Source organism: Mandrillus leucophaeus, unplaced genomic scaffold (genome assembly GCF_000951045.1).
Source record: "Mandrillus leucophaeus isolate KB7577 unplaced genomic scaffold, Mleu.le_1.0 Scaffold502, whole genome shotgun sequence".
NCBI classification, from domain to species: Eukaryota; Metazoa; Chordata; class Mammalia; order Primates; family Cercopithecidae; genus Mandrillus; species Mandrillus leucophaeus.
Window position 1 is genome coordinate 526,378 of NW_012105388.1, and position 23,758 is coordinate 550,135.

The following is a 23,758-nucleotide window of genomic DNA, read 5'->3' on the forward strand; positions in this document are numbered from 1 at the left end:
TACCCTAGAACTTAAAGTATAATAATAAAAAAAAAAAAAAAAAAAAAAGAAGGGGCTTTAGTGGGTAAGGCTTGGATGTTGCAATGAGAAAGATACAGTTTCAAATTCTGCTGCTGCCACTTACTTGTCATGTGATTGACCTTTTCTTGGTGTCTAATGTCCTCACATGTAAAATAGCCAAAGCTCTCACTTCACACCAATTACCAGGTTTTCATGAGACTACAGATGTAAAGTGCTTAACTTAAATTTTGGAGCATAATAAACACTCATTACTCAGAAGTCATCACAACTGTCATTTTTAATTATTAATGGAACTTAAAGGAAAGACCGCAGATGAGAAAAGTTTTCCTGAGAACCGTGGAGCCTAAATTTAATTTTAAAGCAGTATGTCTCAAAGGATAAATATCTTGCAGTCCACAAGAGTTCTAGGATTTTTAAAATTTTGTGTCTTTGATTATAATTTAACATTTTATACAAGAAGTAACCATCATGCAATTTCACTGCCTGACTTTTCATTTGTGTTTACACTTGCACAAATGCCAAATGAAAGCCAGATGAAGTCAAGGATGGAAATAGAGGAAATGTTGGGAAAACTAAGTCGTTGCATGGCATGAGGCAGTTTAATCTACTAAGCCATAGGATTCAACGTCATCTTCACGCTGTGAGCAGATGTGCCATGGGGACTCTGGCTTTTTACATACCAACACATACCAGCTTATAAGCAGAAACTTGAGGCATAAATACACAAAGAAGAATGGTTCTGTCCCTGATTCTGTTAGTAAATGGATTAGATATCCACTGAGTACCAATTTTAATATCAACACAATGCTAACCCCATCTTCAAGTGAGTAGACAATTTAACAAATTATCAAATGATACGTCATTGAAACTGACATTCGATGATTGTTTACTACAGACTTTTGGTTGAGATCTTATTTTCCTGAACTTATGAACCCTCAAAGCTATTAACAACAATTTGTTCAATGTACTTACGCTAACAGGCATGTTTTGCATGAGTATTAATACATCTAAATAACACATTTAAACACAGACCAGACCCTGAGGATACATGGTTCTACTGTGTCTATCTTTAAGTTCCATACTAGTGATTAGTTTCAACAAAACCATATTATCTATCACGTTAAAATAATTTACATCTTATTGGGTTTCATAGTTATATTTGATTTATTTTTCTCTCTCAAATCCCGAGGTCTGCTCAGATATAGTTGATTTCATTTATAAATTTGTTTTGGCTCTAGAGTCGCATAAGAACTATAAGCATAAATAGTGTATACCTAGTTTTAAAATTATACATATTTTAATAAGATCCTAATAATAGATCACCCAAAGAGCTGAAAAAAAATTCCCTATAAAACATGCCCATGTATTATTCAAGTTTGAGTGATACCAAAAGGGACAATCCTCAGGAAAAGTTTGTTCAGAGTTGTCTACTCTTCTATTATCACCTGTCTCTCTTGAAGAAGGCAGTCCCCACCTGTTCACCAGGGATGAGTGACAGAGAATCTGCTTCATCAGCAACTTATGACCAAGCCACCCCTGCAGCATGCCTGTTCAATAAGGCCCTCGGCCATTGCTTCACAAACTTCCCTTCCCGACCCACCCTCCATTGCCAATAGCAAAGTCGTTATTTGCGGTTGGGGAAAGGAGAGGACCAAGAGATCCTCTTCTTTGCAAGTGAAACACCATTTGCTCTACACTTAAAGCTATTTATTTATCTAGCCTTAAGAAGTGTGGTTGGCTGGGCACTCATGCCTGTAATCCCAGCACTTTGGGAGGCCCAGATCACCTGAGGTCAGGAATTCTAGAGCAGCCTGGCCAATATAGTGAAACCTCATCTCTACTAAAAATGCAAAACTTAGCCAAGTGTGGTGGTGGGTGCCTGTAATCCCAGCTACTTGGGAGGCTGAGGCTGGAGAATCACTTGAATCCAGGAGGCGGAGATTTCAGTGAGCAGAGATCATGCCATTGCACTCCAACCTGGGTAACAAGAGTGAAACTCTGTCTCAAAAAAAAAAAAAAAAAAAAAAAGAGGTGTGGTTAATGGTGCAGGTGGAAATTGAATTCCTTTTGTTTTTTAGTTTTGTTTTATCTCATTTTACTTTTTAAATTCTAATATTTACATACAGATACTGATTGAGTAGACCTCGTGTGAGACCTAGACTGTACATTTCTTTTTTATAATTTTAAAAAATATTTTTAAATTGACAAGTAAAAGCTGTATATATTTACAGCACACAACATGATGCTTTGATATATGTCTACATAGTGAAATGGCTAAATCACACTATTTAACATATGCATTACCTCACATACTTATTCTGTTGTAACGAGAACACTTAAAATTTACTCTCTCAGAAATTTTCAAGGATACAGTTTATTGCTATTAACTGTAGTCACCATGATGTACAATAAATGTCTTAAATTTGTTCCTACGGTCTAACTGAAATTTTGCATCCTGTGACTAACATCTCTCTAATCTTCCCATCCTACCTCGCCCAGCCTCTAGGAACCACCATTTTCCTCTCAGTTTCTATGAGTTCTACTCCCTTATACCCCACATACAGATGATATTATGTGGTATTTGTCTTTCTATGCCGGCTTATTTCACTTAACATAATGTCCTCCAAGTTCATTCATGTTGTCACAAATGACAGGATTTCCTTCTTTTTTAAAGCTGAATAGTACTGCATTGTGTGTATGCACTTACTTTCTTTATCCATTCATCCATTGATAGACACTTAAGTTGATTCCATATCTCAACTATTGTGAATAATGCTGCAATAAATCTGGGAGTGCACGTATCTCTTTGACATACTGATTTCATTTCCTTTGGCCACCCAGTAGTGAGACTGCTTATAAAAGTAAACAATGGCAAGGCACTGTGTCTCACACCTGCAATCCCAACACTTTTGGAGGCCGAGGCGGGCAGATTACCTGAGGTCAGGAGTTTAAGACCAGCCTGGCCAACATAGTGAAACCCCCTCTCTACTAAAAATACAAAAACAGCCAGGCGTGGTGGTACATGCCTGAAATCCCAGCTATTCAGGAGGCCGAGGCAGGAGAATCACTTGAACCTGGGAGGTAGAGGTTGCAGTGAGCCAAGTGTGCCATTACACTCCAGCCTGGGTGACAGAGCGAGACTCTGTCTCAAAAAAAAAAAAAAAAAAAAGTAAATGATGTGGATCTAGATATCTCAATCCTTTGTCACCACTTTCATCTAACCTGCATGTATTCAGAAGAAAGTGTCATACACCATGATCATCAGGCTGTCTGGTGGATATGTTTTCCTAATGCCTATTGCTGAATCATGCATTTGTAACTATAATAACTTCATCATCATACAGATGGATTTGAAAATATTTTTAAATTAGCATCGTAGTACTTCTCTCAATAGCTCTGAGAAACTGTGAGTAAATTTAGGAACAAGTTGTAGATGACAATTATTGCTTATGTTCCTATGGAGGGTTGGATTAAAACCTTACAGAGGCTTCAGATACAGAAATATTATAGTCTCTTCTCCACTCCCACCCCAACATGTACTTCACTATTTTTAAAAATGCTAAAAAGTAGCATTAGGTGCAAGAACATTCAATAACATTTCTATTTTCTATTTTTCTCATGAAGACTACTTCAATACATTTTTGGAAACCAAATATTAGCTTATTTCCAAAAGGAACTGGAGGTGTCCCTACTAGAGTCCTAAACACTTTTGGGTAAAGCCAGTCGCAAGTGTATCCTGGGTTTTCACAGGCATCATATCTCTTAAAAGCCAGGTCTCATTTCTTATGTACAGTCTGCGGGTAACAAATATGGAACCATTCTGAATGTGCCAGACTCTGTTTTTCCAGTTTAACTACCCAAGAACTCCTTCCCAGACTTCTCCTTGCCCTAATCCTACCCAACCCAAATGAGGGTTTCGTTCTAAAAGTATGAAATTCCTTTCAATATTCAAGTACGTTGTAAGTTACAAAATTAGATATTCTGGCCAGGTGCATTGGCTCACACCTGTAATCCCAGCACTTTGGGAGGCCGAGGCAGGTGGATCACCTGAGGTCAGGAGTTCAAGACCAGACTAGCCAACACAGCAAAGCCTCATCTCTACTGAAAATACAAAAATTAGCTGGGCGTGGTGGTGGGTGCCTGTAATCCCAGCTACTCAGAAGGCTGAGACAGGAGAATCACCTGAGCCCAGGAGGCAGAGGTTACAGTGAGTCACGACCAAGCCTCTGCACTCCAGCCTGGGTGACAGTGAGACAACATCTCCAGAAAGAAAAAGAAAATTAGATCTTCTGCCCTATTTAAATGCTCTTCTTCTTTCCTATATTACTTCTGCAAAAGGCATGAGGCCAGCAGTGAAAGGGAAATGCAGAGTTATTAAAGTTTACCTGTGTAGATAGGTCAATATCAGACATTCTGAGCATCTTTGTTAGAATATATTTTGTAGATGTTGGCAACTCAATCAATTGAAAAATGATGATGAGTAGCACCTGGGAACCTAGAGGTGGAACTTTCTACAGCTCAGGGAAAGGCACAGTGTAGCTCCACTTTTCTGGAGCATGGGGGGCGCTGGTGGATCTATGAAAGGGGCAGAAGAATCTGGTACCTTAAGCCATGAAAGTGAAACAGGCAAGTGAACTTCAGAAAGTTGTGAAGGAGAAGGAGAGACAATAGGAAGACTATCAATCCTCTTTAAACTGTGAAAACAAAGCTTGCCGCCAAAATACAGCAAAAGGATTAGAAAGCAACTTTTCAGATGCCCTTGAAGGAATTGTATAGGTCTAGAATTTACATCCTAGATTGACATCCAAGCTTGATACCCTTTGGTAATATATGGCTGAGCAAAAGGCTTAGAAAATTTTTCACCTCCAAACATGGTATTAAGCAGCAGTTAATTTGTTTTTTTACATAACACTGAATGTTCAAATAAGGATTTTTTAAAAGCTTTAACAAATGAAAGGTATTTTAGAAAAGAGAGAACACTCAGTGAGAGAGGGAAAGGTTAAAGGTAAGCACTTCTATTATCAGAGGACTGGACACACCCATGAGGAAAGGAGTATGATCAAGAGAAAGACACCAGCACTGCCTGTAGTCAAACCAGGAGAAACCAAATCTGGGGTAGTATTCTGAAACCCTCCTGGAATAACCACCTTCTATTTGTTGTTAAAATAAAATAAAACAGGCTGGGCATGGTAGCTCACGCCTGTAATCCCAACACTTTGGGAGGCCAAGGCGGGCAGATCACCTGAGGTTGGGAGTTCAAGACCAGCCTAATCAACATGGAGAAACCCCGTATCTACTAAAAAAAACCAGAAAATTAGCTGGGCATGGTGGCCCATGCCTGTAATCCCAGCTACTTGGGAGGCTGACGCAGGAGAATGGCTTGAACCTGGGAGGCGGAGGTTGCGGTGAGCCAAGATGGCACCATTGCTCTCCAGCCTGGGAAACAAGAGTGAAACTCCACCTCAAAAAATATATAAATATATAAATAAATAAAGAAAATAGGCCGGGCATGGTAGCTCATGACTGTAATCCCAACATTTTGGGAAGCCAAGGTGGATGGATCACCTGAGGTCAGGAGTTCAAGACCAGCCTGGCCAACATGGTGAAACCCTGTCTCTACTAAAAATACAAAAATTAGCTGGGTGTGCTGGTGGGTGCCTGTAATCCCAGCTACTCGGGAGGCTGAGGCAGGAGGATGGAGAATGGCTTGAACCCAGGAGGCAGAGGTTGCAGTGAGCCAAGATCACGCCACTGCACTCTAGCCTGGGCGACAGGGTGAGACTCTGTCTCAGAAATAAATAAATAAATATAAATAAAACAAAAAATAAAATAAAATAGCCCTGTATATAATATAGGCCCAATACAAACCGAGTTTTCACATGAGCTTATCTGTTCCTCCTTATCTGTACTCACAAGACATTAGTATATTTCTACAATGTTCACAAATCATAAGAATCAAGATTTAAGTCTAGTACTTCTGATAGTAAGTCCAGTACTTAAGCCATTTTTTTTCCATGACCTAGCTCTCTTTAGATGCTGATCTTAACGGCATAACCAATTAAGAGAAACTTACTGAGCTCTTTTCCATCCTCAAAGACTATAGTGTATGACATTTCAATTACTGCCCTCTAAAATTTTTTCCAACAACAAATAAGCACTGTGAAAGGCAGGTAAAGTAAGTCCTTAATCTAATATACAGTGAGAGTTCGTAAGTACTCACTTACGGGTTAATGCTATAAGGTGAGTTAGAGCGATCACCTAAGATATAGTCTTTGCTAAACTAAGTGATACTGACCAGAAGAACTAGGGATTCCAAGAAGTAAGATCTGGGATGGATGGAGGATCTGAAACTTAAGCTGGCCTTCAAGAAGAGTGGTATTTGGCTAAAATGAGAGGAGAGAGGAGCATATTCAGAGAGTATGGGGACAGGATGACAACTAGGGTGAAGATCATAGCGACTCAAGTCTTAATCTGTGAAAGTGAATAGGGGGGTGTGGGTGCTGACAGGACAGCTATTAGCATAATTGAACCAGAAAATGTAGAAATTGTATATTGTCCTTTACAGATGAGAAAAATTTAAATGCTGAAAGATTTAAAACATTGTTGCACAAAGTCCCACACCTCATAGGTGGCAAAGTTAAAATTAGAATCTCACCCTATTAACCCTTGGCCCATTACTCTTTCTACCATATCAAGTTGTAGTTAAAACAACACAATGAGGGTGGGTCCAGTGGCTCATGTTTGTAATCCTAGCATTTTGAGAAGCAAAGGTGGGAGGATCGCTTGAGCCCAGGAGTTTGAGACCAGCCTGAGCAACATAGTGAAATCACATCTCTACAAAAAAACAAAACAGTTAGGCAGCTGTGGTAGTGCGCACATATAGTCCCAGCTAGTTGAGGGGCTGAGGTGGAAGGATCACTTGACCTCAGGAGGTACAGGCTGTAGTGAGCCATGATTGCACCTTGCACTCCAGCCTGGGCAACAGAGTGAGATACTGTCTGTAAAAACAAACAAACAAAACAAATGACTATTCTTTAAGTGATAGTTATTATAATTTGAAGGGTATAACACAAAAATACCTATATATCTGCTATTAACCTATTGAATTAGTCTTTCTCAAGAATTTGAAACATTTCTGCCTCAGGTCGCTTTAATAAATAAAATAATATCATTTAAGTTTAGGGTACTTATCTGAAAAACAAAATTAATCATTTTAAAATACAGATGCTCATGATTATAACTATATTACAATGACTGCCTTCAAATAAGAAAGAAGTAGCCAAGATGGAATCAAAGTGCTAGAATTTGGAGATTGGGCAGATTTTTTAAATTAAACTCTAATTCTTTTAGAGCAGTTCTAGGTTCCCAGCAAAATTAAGTAGAAAGTACAGATTGTTCCCATATACACCCTTGTCCTCTGCTATAAAACCTCCCTCACTATTGACATCCCTCACAACATTGGCACATTTATTACAATCAATAAGCCTATCAATAAACCTAATCGTGTGTGATATCAACACATCATTTTCGGCCAGGCACAGTGGCTCACACCTGTAATCCCAGCACTTTGGGAGGCCTAGAGGGGCAGATCACGAGATCAGGAGTTCGAAATCAGCCTGACCAACATAGTGAAACTCCGTCTCTACTAAAAATACAAAAATTAGCTGGGCGTGATGGCACGCGCCTGTAATCCCAGCTACTCAGGAGGCTGAGGCAGGAGAATCGCTTGAACCCGGGAGGCAGAGGTTGCAGTGAGCCGAGATCATGCCACTGCACTCCAGCCTGGGTGACAGAGCAAGACTCCATCTCAAATTAAAAAAAAAAAAAATCATTTTCACCCAAAGTACATTGTTTACATTAGGGTTCACTCTCAGTGTTCTACATTTTATACATTCTATGGGTTTTGACAAAGGTATAATGACATACATCCCCCACTGTAGTAACCACAGAACAGTTTCACTACACTGAAAATCCTCTCTGTTCCATTTATCCCTCCCTCACTCCTAATCCCTGGCAACCTTGAATAGTTTTTACTGTTTCCATAGTTTTGTCCAGTGAAATTCAAAATTCGAAGTACTATTTCTACTGAATGAGTATCGCTTTTGCACTGTCGTAAAGTTGAAAAATCATAAGTTGAACCGTTTTAAATCAGGACCATCTGTATTTTCTCTCAACTGATGGTTTGTATTGTCATTCTCTTGACATTGTCTTTCACAAAGCGGAAGTTTACAGTTTTAATGAAGTCCAGCTAATCAGTGATTTCTTTCACAGATAGTGCCTTTGGTGCTGTATCTAAAAGTCATCACAATACCCAAGATTACTGAGATTTTTTCCTGTGTTATTTTCTATGAGTTTCATTGTTTTGCATTTACATTTTGGTCTATGATCCACTTTGAGTTGCTTTTGTGAAGGATGTAAGGTTTGTACCTAAGATTCATTATTTTTGCATGTGGATGTCCAGTTGTTCCAGCACCATTTGTTGAAAATACTACCTTTTCTCCATCAGATTGCCTCTGCTTCTTTGTCAAAGAACAGTTGGCTACATTACATGGGTCTATTTGGGCTCTCTATTCTGTTTTGTTGATCTATTTGTTTATTTTTTCACCAATACCATGATGTATTGATTACCAGAGCTTTACAGTAAGTCTTGAAGTCAAGTACTATCAGTCCTTTGACTTTGTTCTCATTTAGTATTGCAGTGGCTAATCTGATCTTTTAACCTCTCTATATAAATTTTAGAATCAGTTTGTTGAGGCCAGTCATGGTGGTGCACGTCTGTAATCCCAGCTACTCAAGAGGCTGAGACAGGATAATCACTTGAACCCGGGAGGTGGAGGTTGCAGTGAGCAGAGATTGCGCCACTGCACTCCACTCTGGGCGACAGAGCAAGACACCATCTCAAAAATAGAAAAAGAAAAAAAAAAAAGAATCAGTTTGTTGATATCCACAAAATAACTTGCTAGAATTTTGGTTGGGATTAGGACTTATTTTTAATTTCCATTGATACTATTTTAGCATTATTATGTCCATTTTAAACTCTCAGTTATATACACATTCTAAAATTACAACTGCATCTGTCTGAGGAACAGATTGCTATTCTTGGGTGAATTTAGCTCTCACTACTCTCTTATTGAGGTCGATTTGTTCCCCTGCATCTCAAGAGGGTTCATCCTGAAGGACAAGTGCCAGTAGCCTTTGAAAACTTCACCAATCCTCTAACTTTTACATGCCTCTGAGAAGTTACAGTACTGCAAGGCATTTTGGTATGGCTCCCATGAGGACTTCCGAAGTGCGATTTTCTTTTACAAAGCCCAAGTAGTCACTCATTTTACTTCCAGCAAGAAACGGAAGTGGCATATATTGGTGTGACTGTACTTTAAAATTGCCAAAAACACACATAGACGCACTTGTACCCACTTCTCCAACCTTACCATGGGGATATGGGAGTTTGTTCTTTAATGCTTGGATTTAGACATAGAACGATAGCCATAATTATGAAAATAATGAAGACTATGGCAACAAAGACAATGGTGATAAGAAGTACAGTCCCAGGCCAAGCGCAGTGGCTCCCGCCTGTAATCCCAACACTTTGGGAGGCCGAGGCAGGTGGATCACCTGAGGTCAGGAGTTCAAGACCAGCCTGGCCAACATGGTGAAACCCTGTCTCGACTAAAATTACAAACATTTGCTGGGCATGGTGGCGGGCGCCTGTAATCCCAGCTACTCGGGAGGCTGAGGCAGGAGAATCACTTGAACCCAGGAGGCAGAGGTTGCGGTGAGCCAAGATCGCACCATTGCACTCCAGCCTGGGTGACAGAGCGAGACTCCATCTCAAAAAAAAAAAAGAAAGTACAGTCCCCAAAACAAGGAAAACGAGGATGGGACTCTTAGTAATGGCTTTATGCCTCATTTGCCTATACCAGTGTCTCCTTTATCAGAGATTTAATCATATTTTATGTGTTTCTGAAATTTTCTCTAGTCACTGCTGTATGTGTCTGTTGTTTCCTAAGTTCTTAAGGACAAGAATTATGTTTTTTACTTCTGGATCCTTCATTTCATTTGTTTATATATTCAGTAGATGTTTTATTAAATGTCTACTATGTCCAGATATTGTGTTAAGTCCTAGCACTGAATAAGGCATGCACTAAGTGCACAGAAAAATTTTTTTCTAATAAATGAGAAACCTCAAACTATAGCTACATAACATTATAAACAGCTTGAGAGGCAGCAATATGACTTATTATTTTCACAATAACAAATAGGGCATAAATAATAAATTTATTTATTATTTTGTTATGTTTAATAAATACATATTGAGTAATTAATAGCAAATAAAACAATACTAATACAAGGTGATAGTAGTAGGAAAATTGTGCAAAGGGTAGAAGGAATTCATGAGAACTCTGCATTTTGTTCTCAGTTTTTCTATAAAGCTAAAGTTGCTCTATAACTTTTAAAAATTATAAAAAATGTAAAATTTAGGATCCTATTTATTATGGCATAACACCTGGCTCCACTGACAATCACCATCTAATAACTATTTCTGTATTGTTTTTGAATTATAGTTCAGCAAACTTTAAAAGCTAAATTTTATTAATCCAGGTTGGATACCAATTTTCTAAATCAAGTTTTGTACAGTCAAATTCATAATATACTCCCTAGAACCTAAAGCAATGAATGCTTATAAATGCTCATAACTTCGTGGGGTTTGTTCATCACAAAATATATAACAGTGTCCAACAGAGAATAGGCATGCAATAACTATTTACTGAGGAGTAAATAAATCAATACAGCAAAAACAAAATTATGACAGAGTTTACCAGGATGCTACGACATTTTTAATAGATAAAAAATATACCTGTGATTTTTTTTTTAAATCACCACTATTTAAGAGAAATATAAAATCAGTGAAAACTATCTTAGACATGAGAGTTCACTGAGATTTGTATTATTTCATGTTTTTGGATTCATAAGAGCATTCAAATTTTAAAAGGAAAAAATGCAAAAATGCTAGATTGTTTGCCCTCATTTTTAATCCATCTCCCATCTCAATTTATTTTGGCTACCTAAGCCATTAAGGCCCTAAGGATTATCTTGCATTACAGCAAACTTTGCGGGTTTAGCTACCTATGAAATATGTCCCAAAGGGCATCCACACCTATTATCCTCACAGGTACAGTGCTTTCCAGTTTCCTATACATTACCTTATCTAAACTCAAATGAAGAGGATAAAATTCATGAGGAAATTGAAGACCAGTGAAGTTAAAAAAACTCCTCTGAGATTGAAACCCTAGAAAATGATGGGGGTGGGACCATAGCCACACTACCGGTTCTTTTCACTACATGACGCAACTGAAGTTCTATTTATCACTTGCCCTCTCCCTCTCACTCATACTACAGAGCACCAGCCAGCACTAACCTCGGAGCTATAGATCCAAAGGGCCCCTCACAGATTTTTTTGGGGTTCCTTTAGGCACAAAATACAAGTCACAGATGAGTTAATGAGTGGATCCATTACAGACAATATCCAGTTTCCAAGAGAAGCCCAGCTAAACTCAGGAGCTCTGTAGTAAGTCCGAACCCATGTTTAGAACTCCTCTACCTTTGCGTTGCCCTTCCAGGCCTTAGCAACTCTTGGGCTGGCTCAAAACTGACCTTGTTCAGCATTTCAAAGCCAAAGTAAGATTCCAGCTAGTAATAAGTACATAATTTGCCAAATGCTGGGGTTTATAGCATTAGGAAACATCAAATATTTCTATGCAAAACAATTAGAAAAGAAGAGAATTATTTTTAGCCAAATCATATGTGAATAATGCAGGATTAATAATAACATACTTAAATGTATACAAATATAATTAAAAGAGAGAAAAAGTTTACAGACACCATCACTTTAGCCACTAGGTGATTGATGTTCCAATAAACATCCTTGACAGGTATCTGGACATCTCAGCTCCTCTACTAAACTATGTTATTAGCACAGTGTTAATAAATCTTTGACAAATAGAATTAAATCAAATGGAATAAAATTGAATTGCCAAAGACAACACAGTTAGAGATTTATCTGCAGAGGTACTTAACTCTGTTTCACATCAGAATCACCTGGGGAGCAGTTCACAGTACTGATTCCCAATCTCCAACCTCAGATATTCTGATTTGATTGGTCTGAAAATCTTTTAAAGTGTACCTGGGGTTTCTAATTTCCTGGTGAGCAGTCCTCACTATGGATGGTTGCTGCATTCGGGGAAGCTCTGGGATGCCTGGGGATGCTGGACACATTTCTGGACTGAGTAGTCATTGTTGGGACAGAGTTGATCAATTCATATGTTACACAGCTTCAAACGGGCAAGAGGTATAAAGAGTCCAGTGTGTCTGTGTTGCGGACAGGTCACCATTTATGTGAGCTGGCACAAGAATGTTAGCATGTCTGTGGAGGTCCGGTTTTAGACGTGTGTTTGCTTTCTGGATGCCTGCGAGATGTGTGTTTGGATTGTGTGTTTGAGGTGAGGGTGATGTGAAGTGCCTGAAAGCAGATCTTTTAAAGGAGCTTAGGAAGGATATCTGAGCGATCATGCAAATTGAAAATAGTATGACACGAATGTATGGAGGGTGGCCACTCTAATTTTTTCATGTGTCTATTAAAAATGAAAATACATGGAAAGGTTTGAAGTAAATTCACTGTGTGTGATCGAGAATTCATATGACTTCAAGACTGGGGAGCGATTTTACAGGAAGGGAAGAAAAGAGGGAGTTCACAGAGTGGCTAGGGGAGAACAAGCAGGTGATAAGGTTCTGCGCTTGGACATGGAGAGTGTTGAGGAATCTAAGTGAAAGACATTCCGGAAACACCTTCCCCACTTCCCTTACATTTAAAGTTTCTAAAGCAAATGGATCTTACCCTGAAACGGAGGCTGGGGCCTCCCCACTGCAGGCTGGCTCTCCACCCCCCACCCCAGGAGCAGTGGCCTCCCTTCTGACTGCAGGCACAGAATAGCGAATGCCAGAGAAAAGATGAAGGGAGATGTGCCTGCCAGTGACAAGAAGGTCCTGGGTCAAGGATCTGCCCTCAGCTAGATACGAAGCTCCTCAAATGTGAGTCTCGTCTGAGGAGCAATCAGGGGACTGGTCCTGAGTAAACCCTTCCTTTTCAGAGACAGGGGGTGCTTCACCAAGCACAGTGTCCTTCAGCCTGCGCTGCTTTGGGTGAGGAATCACAGCAAACCAGGCCAGCAGAAGAGAAGTTAAGACAGAGCCCTCAGGAGTATTCCCCTGGGAGGGAGGAGGGCCTGCTTCCATTCAAAGGAGATGGGCACTAAGACTGAGGCCACCCATTTCAGAGTTTCACACACATCCAAATCCATCTGCCCTCCCGCCAGCGTCAGCACCGACTGCCAGACCCAGCACCACAGGGTCTGCCTCACAAGACGTTCTGGTGTTTACTGATCCTAATCACAAGAGCTGATACCGGTAAGCCCTTGATAGCCTTCGGCATGCATGCACATCCAATACCTCTTACAGCAATAACACTGAAAGGTACTGCCATTGTTCCCATATAATAAATACAGAAGTCAAGGTGCGGAAAGGCAAAGCAACTTTGCTAAGTAGTAACAGGTACAGCCAGAATTTATCCTGAATCTTCTGACTCTAAGTCCCAGACTCTTTGCATAACGAAGGTAAGTATATACCAAAGACCCAGAAATCAACTCACATCTGATATCCCGACAAATGTTCAGCCAAGTGCAGGACTGGCCTCCGAAAGAGAATCCATACTGCTCCCGTAGCTTGACACCTTCACCTCCTGATCACCCGGAGAAATATGGAATTTGACCTCAAAAGTAACCAAATGCAAGGGAGATGAGGAGAGTATCATTGAATAGTGATTCCAAGCACAGATTTTAGAGTCGGATATACATGAGTTTCAAATGTATTAGCTACATTTCCTTGAGCAACTCATTTCACTTCTCTAAGCATTAATGTCCTTACATGTAAGATAGAAATAATGCCTTACATAGCTGTGAGAACTCAATCAAATTATGTACGAAAAGCTCTGAGCATGAATTATGTATTATTTTGAGTCTGGTGCATAGAAAATACTAAGAAGTTAGCTTCTTTTTATTTTACACACACACACACACAAATATAACCATAGACATCATTAGCTGATGAGCCGCCATTGGCATCCTCTCTATTACTGATAATTAATGTCCTCGTGGTGACTTGCTCATCATACTGCCTCTATTGTCTCAGGCAGAATAAGCCTTAAAAAGTAAATGAAAACAGAGGTATGGGGTGGAAAGAACACTGGACTAGCAGTGGAGAGAATCTCAATTTCATTTTCAGCTCCGCTACAGATGTACTGTGGGACTCCAACAGGTCGGTCCCCTTCCTAACATTTTTTACATCTGTGGAGTGAGGGGGTCAGATGAGAGGCCTAAGGCCCTTTTCAGGACTCTTAACTCTGGGTTGTAGGAAGCCAACAATCGGCAAAATGGTGCTGAACCCCCTACCGGCTTGAACAGTACGAACTCTTGCCTCAAATGGCTGGTCTGAGAGTTTCAGCCACTGGGAACAGTTCTCTTTCCCTTTGGATCGGACTCTTGAACCTAGGCCAGGACTCAGAGGTCCCAAATGAAAACAGCCCCAAGTCATTCCATAACAAAGGGAAAGACACCAAGAGCCAGCAAGGAGATGAGTCTGGGAAGCTGTATTTCATCGTCACAACTGAAAAATCCTCCATGCACCCAACCTCCCCCTAGCCACCCCAAATCTCAGGGGGAAGTCACCCCTCATTCAAAGTTACCCTTCTCACAAGTAAATCAGCAACTCCTCTGAAAAACAAAAAGTGCTTGGTCTACATTATCTCCAAAACTCAGGACCTTCTAACACCACTACTAAATGTCTAAAAACTTAGCTCTCTTGCTCTGCCTTCTTCATCCTGAAACTAACTCTGCAATCGGCCTGTCTTGCCTGCCAACAATTTCAGCTCTGCTAATGCTGTTTATTGTATCCTGCAGCTGTTATGGATTCATTTATTTTGCTTCGGCCTTCTTTGGTTATTAGTGATCTTTATTCTTCCCTTCATAGCATAAATCCAGACCCCCAAAAACATGGGATCTGATTTCTCAAGTCTGTGGTGCCTCACTCCGTTCCCTTCCCTGTCTGACAGAAAAACGCCCTTCTGTTTCCTTTTTAAAACTTTTCCTGAAACACCAAAAGAAGTATATGCGGAGCTTTCATTTTCAAACAAGAAAAAATAATAAAGAAAAAAGACCCACATAACTTACTTTCATCCAGGGGTGCACAGTTTTGGAAAGAAGAAAACAGAGCTATAATCCACTGCGTTTCCCCAACCCAGAAAGAAGAATTTGTTGTGAAACGCTTCTTTTTCCACTTTGCTGGTGAAGGAGCCTGGTGGTAGGCATACATCCACAGGCTGATGCAAGATGCCTTTGAGAGAAACCTCACATTCTGAGGATTCCTGGGAAAGCGCCAGGGATCCCAGCATCCAATATATTGCACATTTGGTTTCAATTAGGAAGGGGGCTGGGGAGGGAAGAAGGAAAGTCACCAATCAGAGCTGTTTTCTGTTTAGAGACTATTTCTTTTGACCCAAGGGACTATGGGCAAAGCTATAATTTACAGCAAAACCCATTCATAGAAGAAAAAACACGTATAACCATAGGACAGACTTAAAGACACAGCTCCCTTCTGCCTTATTGCCACCCATATCCATCTCCTCTTCCTTCCCCTCCATTTAAGACTTGATCCCCATCCTGTGATCCCCCCCGCCACCTACCCCACACCTCATTTTTCTTACTTAAGCTGAAGCTATAAGCACAACTTAAAGTTTGGGGTTTCTTCGAGTTGAAGCTTCTGGGACAGTTGGGACACACACGCGGAGCTGACCTTTAGTATTTTGACCATGAAAGCCTAGAGCTGAGTTCTCCCCTGAAAGATTTGATTTAATCGCTTCCCACCACTGCTTCCCCCACCAAAAAAAAAAAAAAAAAACTGGAAAGTGCCAGAATCCAGGATTCCTATTTTTTTCCACTCAATTCCCAGTTGGCTGCTGCCTCTGAGGGTCTGTTGCTGTCCTGGATTCATGCTGCTAAATGAAAACACAAGCATTTATAAGGACTTTCTAAATTATTTTGTGAACTTTTTTTTTCCCCCCTTTATCTTCTGCCCGCTTCCACAGCCATGGTCAGAGATCATGTGAAAGGGGCGGGTAGGCAACAGGGGAGGAGCCTTCACTCCACTCTCCAAACGATAACTAATAACCCTCTCCATCCATCCAGGCTCCAGCCTTAACCCTTCAGAGCCTGGATCATTCCTGACCAAGCCCACGCTGGGCTGTTCTGGAGGTCCTGATTCTCTGTGAGTATGGAGAACTCAGGGCAAGCAGGGACCCAGGAGCAGGAGATCCAAAGAGGGAGGTAGATGGCAAAAGGCAGGTTAAGAAGAGCGAGCTTACCTTTGAGAGCCAGCCCTCTCGTAAAGAGACTTCCTTTCTCTGGGCTCTGGAGCTATCACCAGCTCTTCTCTGTTTGTAGTTAATCTGGGATTGCACGGTCTCAAGATGAGCAAGAAAAGAAGTGAGCAAACAGGAAAGGGAGGATGGAAAGAGATCATGGAGGAACATTCCCATAGTAAGTTAGGGGCAGGAGATATTTCACAAGGGGAATGGAAAGGCACACACACACACAAACAATGAGGGTGGCCATGAAACTGAGAGCCAGTGTTGAGTCAGTGTTAAGTTCCTAAAAGTCTCATAAGCTCAGCACCAGTCTGAGGGTCAGAAAGCAGCAGCTGTTAATATCTGTGCCTCACAGCTGTTACAGAAAAGGACACAGAGAACATGGGATTGGTTCAGAGGGCAGCCATGGAAATGATTAAAGGTAACAAGCAAGACCTTAGAGAAAAAAAAAAGAACTAGGGTGATTTTATGAAGAGAAAAGACACTGCAGATATCAACTTATTAAGAAGACTCTTCAAATAACTTACAGCATCTGAAGTCAGGTCTGAGGGTGACTCAGGCCAGGACATGCAGCTCAACTCAATAAATATGTGTTGGTCTCTTATCAGGCACTTTACTGGGTGCTTGCCAGAGACAACTAGAAATCCTCCTCAAATGTCTACGCCTATAGTAGTTCACCTCTTTGGCATTACTATAAAGAATGTACCAAAAATACAATCTGTGATTTCACAGATTTGGTGAACTATAGGTCAAATGTGGAAAACAGTAACAACTTCATAAAACCAGACAGAGCCTGATAAAGGACAGGACCTGTAGATATAGGTGTGTGTTTTCCTTTTTCATTTTAAGGTGGTTCTACTCCATAGGTGAGATTGTTTTTTTCTGTGTAGGTATAATTAGAACTCAAGTTATAGTCTTAATTGAGCCAGGACTGAGCCAGTGATGTAGACTGCAAAACCCAGATACACCAGGGTTTGTCTGAGGCAGACTAGGCAGTCAAGAGTCTACTTGTATATAGACCAGGACACTTCTGGGGAAGAAGTCACTGAACATAGGACCAAGGCATAAAAGTCCCAAGGACAACTGAGCTATGTCAATAGTAAGGAGTAGCTCAAAGGAAAATATCGTGTCTATCAATCACTCAAAACACCATCTCCATCACTCAGGCTACTCTCAGTCAAACCTGGGGTCTAATCTCGAACTCTAGGAAGAAGTTTCTACAAAGAAAAGAGCAAGGAGAAGCTGAAAGTGATATTTTACTAAAATATTTGAGGGATATTTAAAGCATGAGGAGGATTCATTAGACTGAAGCCTCAGTTTTTGGAGACAACTCTGGTTGAGTGACAACCAGTGTTCAGCCTTGACACCAGCCATTGCTGTGGGAAGCCAGAGCTTTAAAGTAAGAAAACGGCAAATGCTAACTTCAAAGCTGAAGGGACTAACCCATGGAACACACAAAGAAATTTCCCGGGAACTCCCAGAACTATTTGGTAGGGTTTTGAGTAAGACTGGAATTCCTAATATTGTGGGAACAGATGTGGAGAAATACCAATTTATTACTCTTCTGTGAACAGATTTTACCCCCTGGTTGGTCTGGCTTGGGAAATGTGAGTCATTGTATTCAGAATTATTTATGTTCCATAGGAAGTAATGTATTCTCATTATGAGGACTGTTTTACACTGAAAACAAATGACTGAAAAACAATATAGAATTCCATTACTGGGATTTTACTAAAAATAGGACAGATCTATCAGGAATGGTCAAGATGCAGTGTTCATTAGAAGTAAGATGTGCAAGATGACTTTTCAAGACCTTTTCTAGTCTACAAACCAAGGTTTAAGTAAATACAAAAGTTGAGCATTGAAATAACTATAATATTTCTGTCTCTAAATAGCTATGAGCTGGATGCTTTTGTGATGTCTCAGGACATAAAATGAAGGATGAAAGTAAAATGAATTAACCTAACTTAGTTTGAGAAACACACACATACCTTAAAAGGATACATGGATATTCGCAGAAACCAAACCCACATGGTACATTTAACTTCACAAGGAATTTAAGCCACAAATTAACCACCACCAGTAACTTAGTCAACAGGTTTTTCTTCTCTCCTGTCCTGTCTTCTCTTCTCCTTTCCTCCTCTCTTCTCTTCTTTCCTCTCCTCTTTTCTTCTCCTCTCCTCGTTCTCTTATTTCTTCTCTCTCTCATTCATTTCTTGTCTCTCTCTCTCTCTCCTCTGCTTACCGCTGCTCATTCTGCTTTAGCCCATTCTTTTTCAGCAAACCAGCCTTTTCTGCTTCTTTTCACATAATATTATAGGCGGTTATAATAGGCACCTGTAACAGTGCCTTAGCTCTCAAATTTCTCTCTCCTTACTTGAAGCGATCATGAGAGAATGACAGATATTATCGGAGTCCAGTTCTCAAATACTGGGATGGAGAATTTTACTGGTCAAATATGTTTTTTATGTGCATCCTCTATCTCTAAACTGTAGAGGGCAATGGATCATATAATACCGAATATAGCTCCAAGGGCTCATATGCATACATGAGTCAATGCTCAGAAAAGGGATGTCATACATTAGAAGACACCCCAAAATTGTCTGTTACACCAATAGTTAGCCAAGCATGACAATCCCTGGATTTTAAAGAAATTATGCCTTACTAACATAAAACCAGAGAATATTGTGTACGTCGGAGTTATATTCTGCACACATTTAACTTAAGCACCAATTTTAGAACGTAATTCTTTTTCTTTTTCTTTTTTTTTGAGACAGAGTTTCTCTCTTGTCACCCAGGCTGGAGTGCAAGGGCATGTACTTGCCTCACAGCAATCTCTGCCTCCCAGGTTCAAGCGATTCTCCTACTTCAGCCTCCCGAGTAGCCGGGATTACAGGCGCACACCACCACGCCCAGCAAATTTTTATATTTTTAGTAGAGACGGGGTTTCACCATGTTGGCCAGGCTGGTCTCAAATCGCTGACTTCAAGTGATCCACCCGCCTCGGCTTCCCACAGTGCTAGGATTACAGGCATGAGCCACCGCGCCTGGCCTCCAATATTAGAACCTAACTCTTAAGAGTCCCTGTTACTAGTTGATCTATCCATAATAGACAAATCCATTGACATATATTAGGCAAAAAGGATTAATAGTCTTTAAAAATCAGTATGGAGGAACTCTTGTAGACAATAGAAACACCTTGGTTTTCTAAAAAGCAAAATAGTCTGAATGTTCAGACAGCTGCATATAGACTTGCTTTTAGTTTCTTCCTGAATTTACCACATGATTCTCGAATCTTAGTGTTCTTAAGAATTATCCTATGAAGTCATCCACAGAAGTATGTATACTATCTTATGAGTGATTTAAAGATCTTTCAAAGATAATTTTAACTCTATGAGATTGTTCACTTTATCATCTGGGTCCTAACCCTGCACACTACTAGGTGGTGTTCTCCTGTCAGAGACTTTCATGGAAAACGATCCAATTACAAACCCCTAGGGGGCAGAGTCACCTTGAACAAGTCATTCACTTTTCTAACTGTAAAATGGGGGACAATATGAACTGACAATTCACAGGGTTGTGAAGATCAAATAAGATCTAGAAAGAATAATTTATTGAGTACAAATGGTAGGAGGGGAGATTTAGGATATATAAAGCAGAACTTTTGACATATAAAACTTCTGACACTGTATATCAGACACTGTGATAAGAACTCTATATTCATTATTTCATTTAACACTCACAAGAATTTTATAGGATGGGTACTACTATTTTCCCAATGGCCATATGAGAAAACCAATGCACAGAGAAGTTAACTTGCCCAAGATCATACCTGCCAGACTAGAATACGTGTGTGTATGTGTGACAACAAAATGTGTGTCTATGTGACAATGCTGTGTGTTTGTGTAGTGAATAGGAAAAATTTCAGAGCAGTTGGGAAATAGTTAATTCTTAGGTTTTCAGGGCTTGAAGTCTTGTTATTCATATGGAAAATCATCTATGTCTTTTTCTTTCCCATCCTTTGCTCTCCTGAAGCCCATCAATGACTATGTTCCTACCCCCTTAGCATGTCCACCAGAGAAAGAGATGAGAAATCAAAAAAGGAAAATTCATATCAGTCCATCTAGTGACTCTCCCATGGATGAACTGAAAAGTTAAGTAAAGAGAAAGTTAAGGTTAATGGCCAAAATAAGATTCTTATTTGTCTGCTTCTAACAATGCCACATACAATATTTCACAGTTCAAGGAGTGCTTTCACAGACATGACTTCATCTGATCCTCAGACAGTCCCAATATGTACTCAGTGCAGATATTAATATCCTCACTTCACAGAAAGGAAAATGAAGCTCAGGGACTTGGTAACTTAGTTGAGGTTTTTTGCTGTTAAGTAACAGAATCTGAGTTTGAATCCAGTTCTTGTGATTCTCAGTGCTCCTCCTGCCCATTTGGCATCAATAACAAACCTCGGAGCCGCTAGACTATTAATTTACACTCAATTCTGGAGCATGAGGTTATCTGGTCTCCCTGCCTGCTTTGCTGTTCTTTCATTTTCTTTTTCATTGTAGAGAAAGAATAGCAATTCCTTGCCTCGACAGAAATTCTAAGATGAGAGGTGAAGAAACAGACAGAAATCTCAGAATTGTAATTCAGTTTTAGCTTCCTTGAAGAGAGTGGGGCTACAAAAAGTTTTTTAAATGACTTATTTTATATAATGGTCAAGGATATAAACCCTTCTCCAGGCTATAGTCTGGCACCCTAAACCATCCCTGTCAGATAAGATAGCAACCTTCTTTTAAGCATCTCCAGAAAACAGGATCTCTTAACAGTTCTCAGTGTTTATCAACGCTCAGTGTCAACATTTCTGCTTTATGTATCCTGAATCTCCCCGCTGCCATTTGTACCCTATCCTTGTCTGTATTGTGTGGAAACAACCCTCAGCTGGTTGAACCATCGCCCAGTTCCTCATGCACCCCTGTGTCCGAGCAGAGTGAACTTGGAGCAGTAGTGTTATTTTTCCATGCTCAGGCCCAGTTTTCAGGAATCATCTTATACATAATAATAACCCACCTTATGAAACTTAAAGACTCTCAGCTGCCTCGCTTCCAGGCTGGAGTTTTTCCAGCATCTATGAGAGAATCAACATAGTCTCCACTGACTGTACTGATCCAAGAAGTTTGGAAGATAAAGGACGTTTAGTTATTGAGCTTTATTTTTAGTGATTCATTCTACTTTTCCCATCGATCTCTGGAGGACACTGGAAGTCTGGGAGGTTAATATCTGTGAGTACTTATTGGGAAAGAGCATCTAAGTAATTATTAAAAATTATTTTACCCACTAAAACATCTGTCTTTAGGGACTCTGTTTGCATAATGTCCTATCGTCTCACTCTTAATGCATAACTCTATCCCAGTGTTCTGAGTTACACCATAAACACTACCTCTCTGTTTCTAACACACAACATATTTCAAAGCAGAAAGGAATTTATAGCACCAATGTTATTTTTCCATGTACAATTCCAGTTTGGAATGTCCAACAGCACTCAAATTGCCTTTCAGGATAAAGACCAGATTCTGATTCTGTGTAATCCTTGTTTGTTTCTGGGAAGGCTCAGATGTTTATGTTATGGACGGAGACTGTGTTCTTCAAGGCCCTTCATGTCCCACAGAAGAACCCAGGTGCATAAAATGTTTTCATATTAAACATTTAAGAGATTTGAGGTGAATAAAATGAATAGAAAAAATAAATAGGCAAAGCACCCCAAAACCAATCAGGGGTCAGGGGAGTGGTTTGAGGGGGATGGAATCTAGAGAAGATCACCCTATGGGATGTCAGTAATCTCTGAGAACACAGATCAAGCCCTGCAATCTCTCATTCTTTGCTTAGCCCATGGGGAGACCCAGTTTCTTCAACAGAATGAAGATTAGAGGTAGAATAATTATTTTTTTTTTTCATGAGAAATCTGGAATACACTTGAGAGACCTGGCAGAGGTGAATGGAGAGATGAGTCCTGAGTCTGCATCTCTCCCACTTCCTGCAACTGAGACCCCTGGATCCTCATCTGCAGACTCAGTCTCATCCCTCCCCACCTCCTTAGAATCAATCTGAGCCTGAGGTAGGGGAATCTGTTCAGTAGCAGTTAGTCCATCTGGGATTAAAGACCTACATCTCATCTGGGCCCCAATTCCAAGTTGCACTGGCATTACTGCGGTCCAGGAGAGTAGGCATTTGTAGGTCTTCTCAGTCTACAGTGACCTTGGTACTGCTCCCTCTCCTATAGATCTGGCCAGCAGGGAAAAAAGAATGAAGTCAATGTGCAGAAAAATGCAAAGGCTAGTGAGACTCCTGGCAGTTTTCTAGTTCTCAGTCGCAAGCTCTTCCCAAGGTCAAGATGCTCCTCCTGCTCTTGGATTCCATAGGACACTAGTGTCCATAAACTGTGTTCCCATTTGCTGCTTAAACTGCATCAAACAGGTTTCTGTGACTTGAAGTCATACCCTTTTCAGGTCTCTCTGTACAGGTGCCTTTTCTAGTAAATTAGCTAACACTGCTACCAGAATAGAAGATGGGTATTGTTATTCCAATTATGACAGACAAGGAAACCAATCAGAGACTCATGTTGGCATTCCCAGTAACTCTTTGATGTAGGAGTAGAGCTCAGACCATGGAACCCACAGGGAGGTATTATTCAGAAATCCAGGCAAATAAGTACTTGGTCAACGGGTAGGCGAAGAGTCAAGATCCAGTCAGGAAAGTAGACACCATATTAGGTCTTTCAACAGCATGGATTTAATAAGGAATTGATTGATCACACAGGTGTTGGAGAGCTGACTGAGCATAAATTGAATAACTGCAGAAAGCAGTTACCATCCCAAGGCTGAGGGAGGAAAAGGTGAGGGTTGGGGCTATCAGAACTTAGGAACTAGAAGAAGTGGGCACCATGAAACTAGGGCTCTGACCTTTGAGGTGGTTCATAACGTTGGACAGTGCTGGTACCATTAAGGAGGCAAGTTGAGGCTGGTTCTGGGAATGTGGAAAGGAGCTGGAAGCCATAATAAACTGCCACAGTGATATGAAATGCCACTGCTGGGGCAAAGTGCCATTTCTGGAGCAATGACATTGATATCAAGAAATAGAAGGCCGGGTGTGGTGCCTCATGTAATCCCATGCACTTTGTAATCCCAGCACTTTGGGAGGCCAAGGCGGGCAGATCATGAGGTCAGGAGGTCGAGACCATCCTGGCTAACACGGTGAAACCCCGTCTCT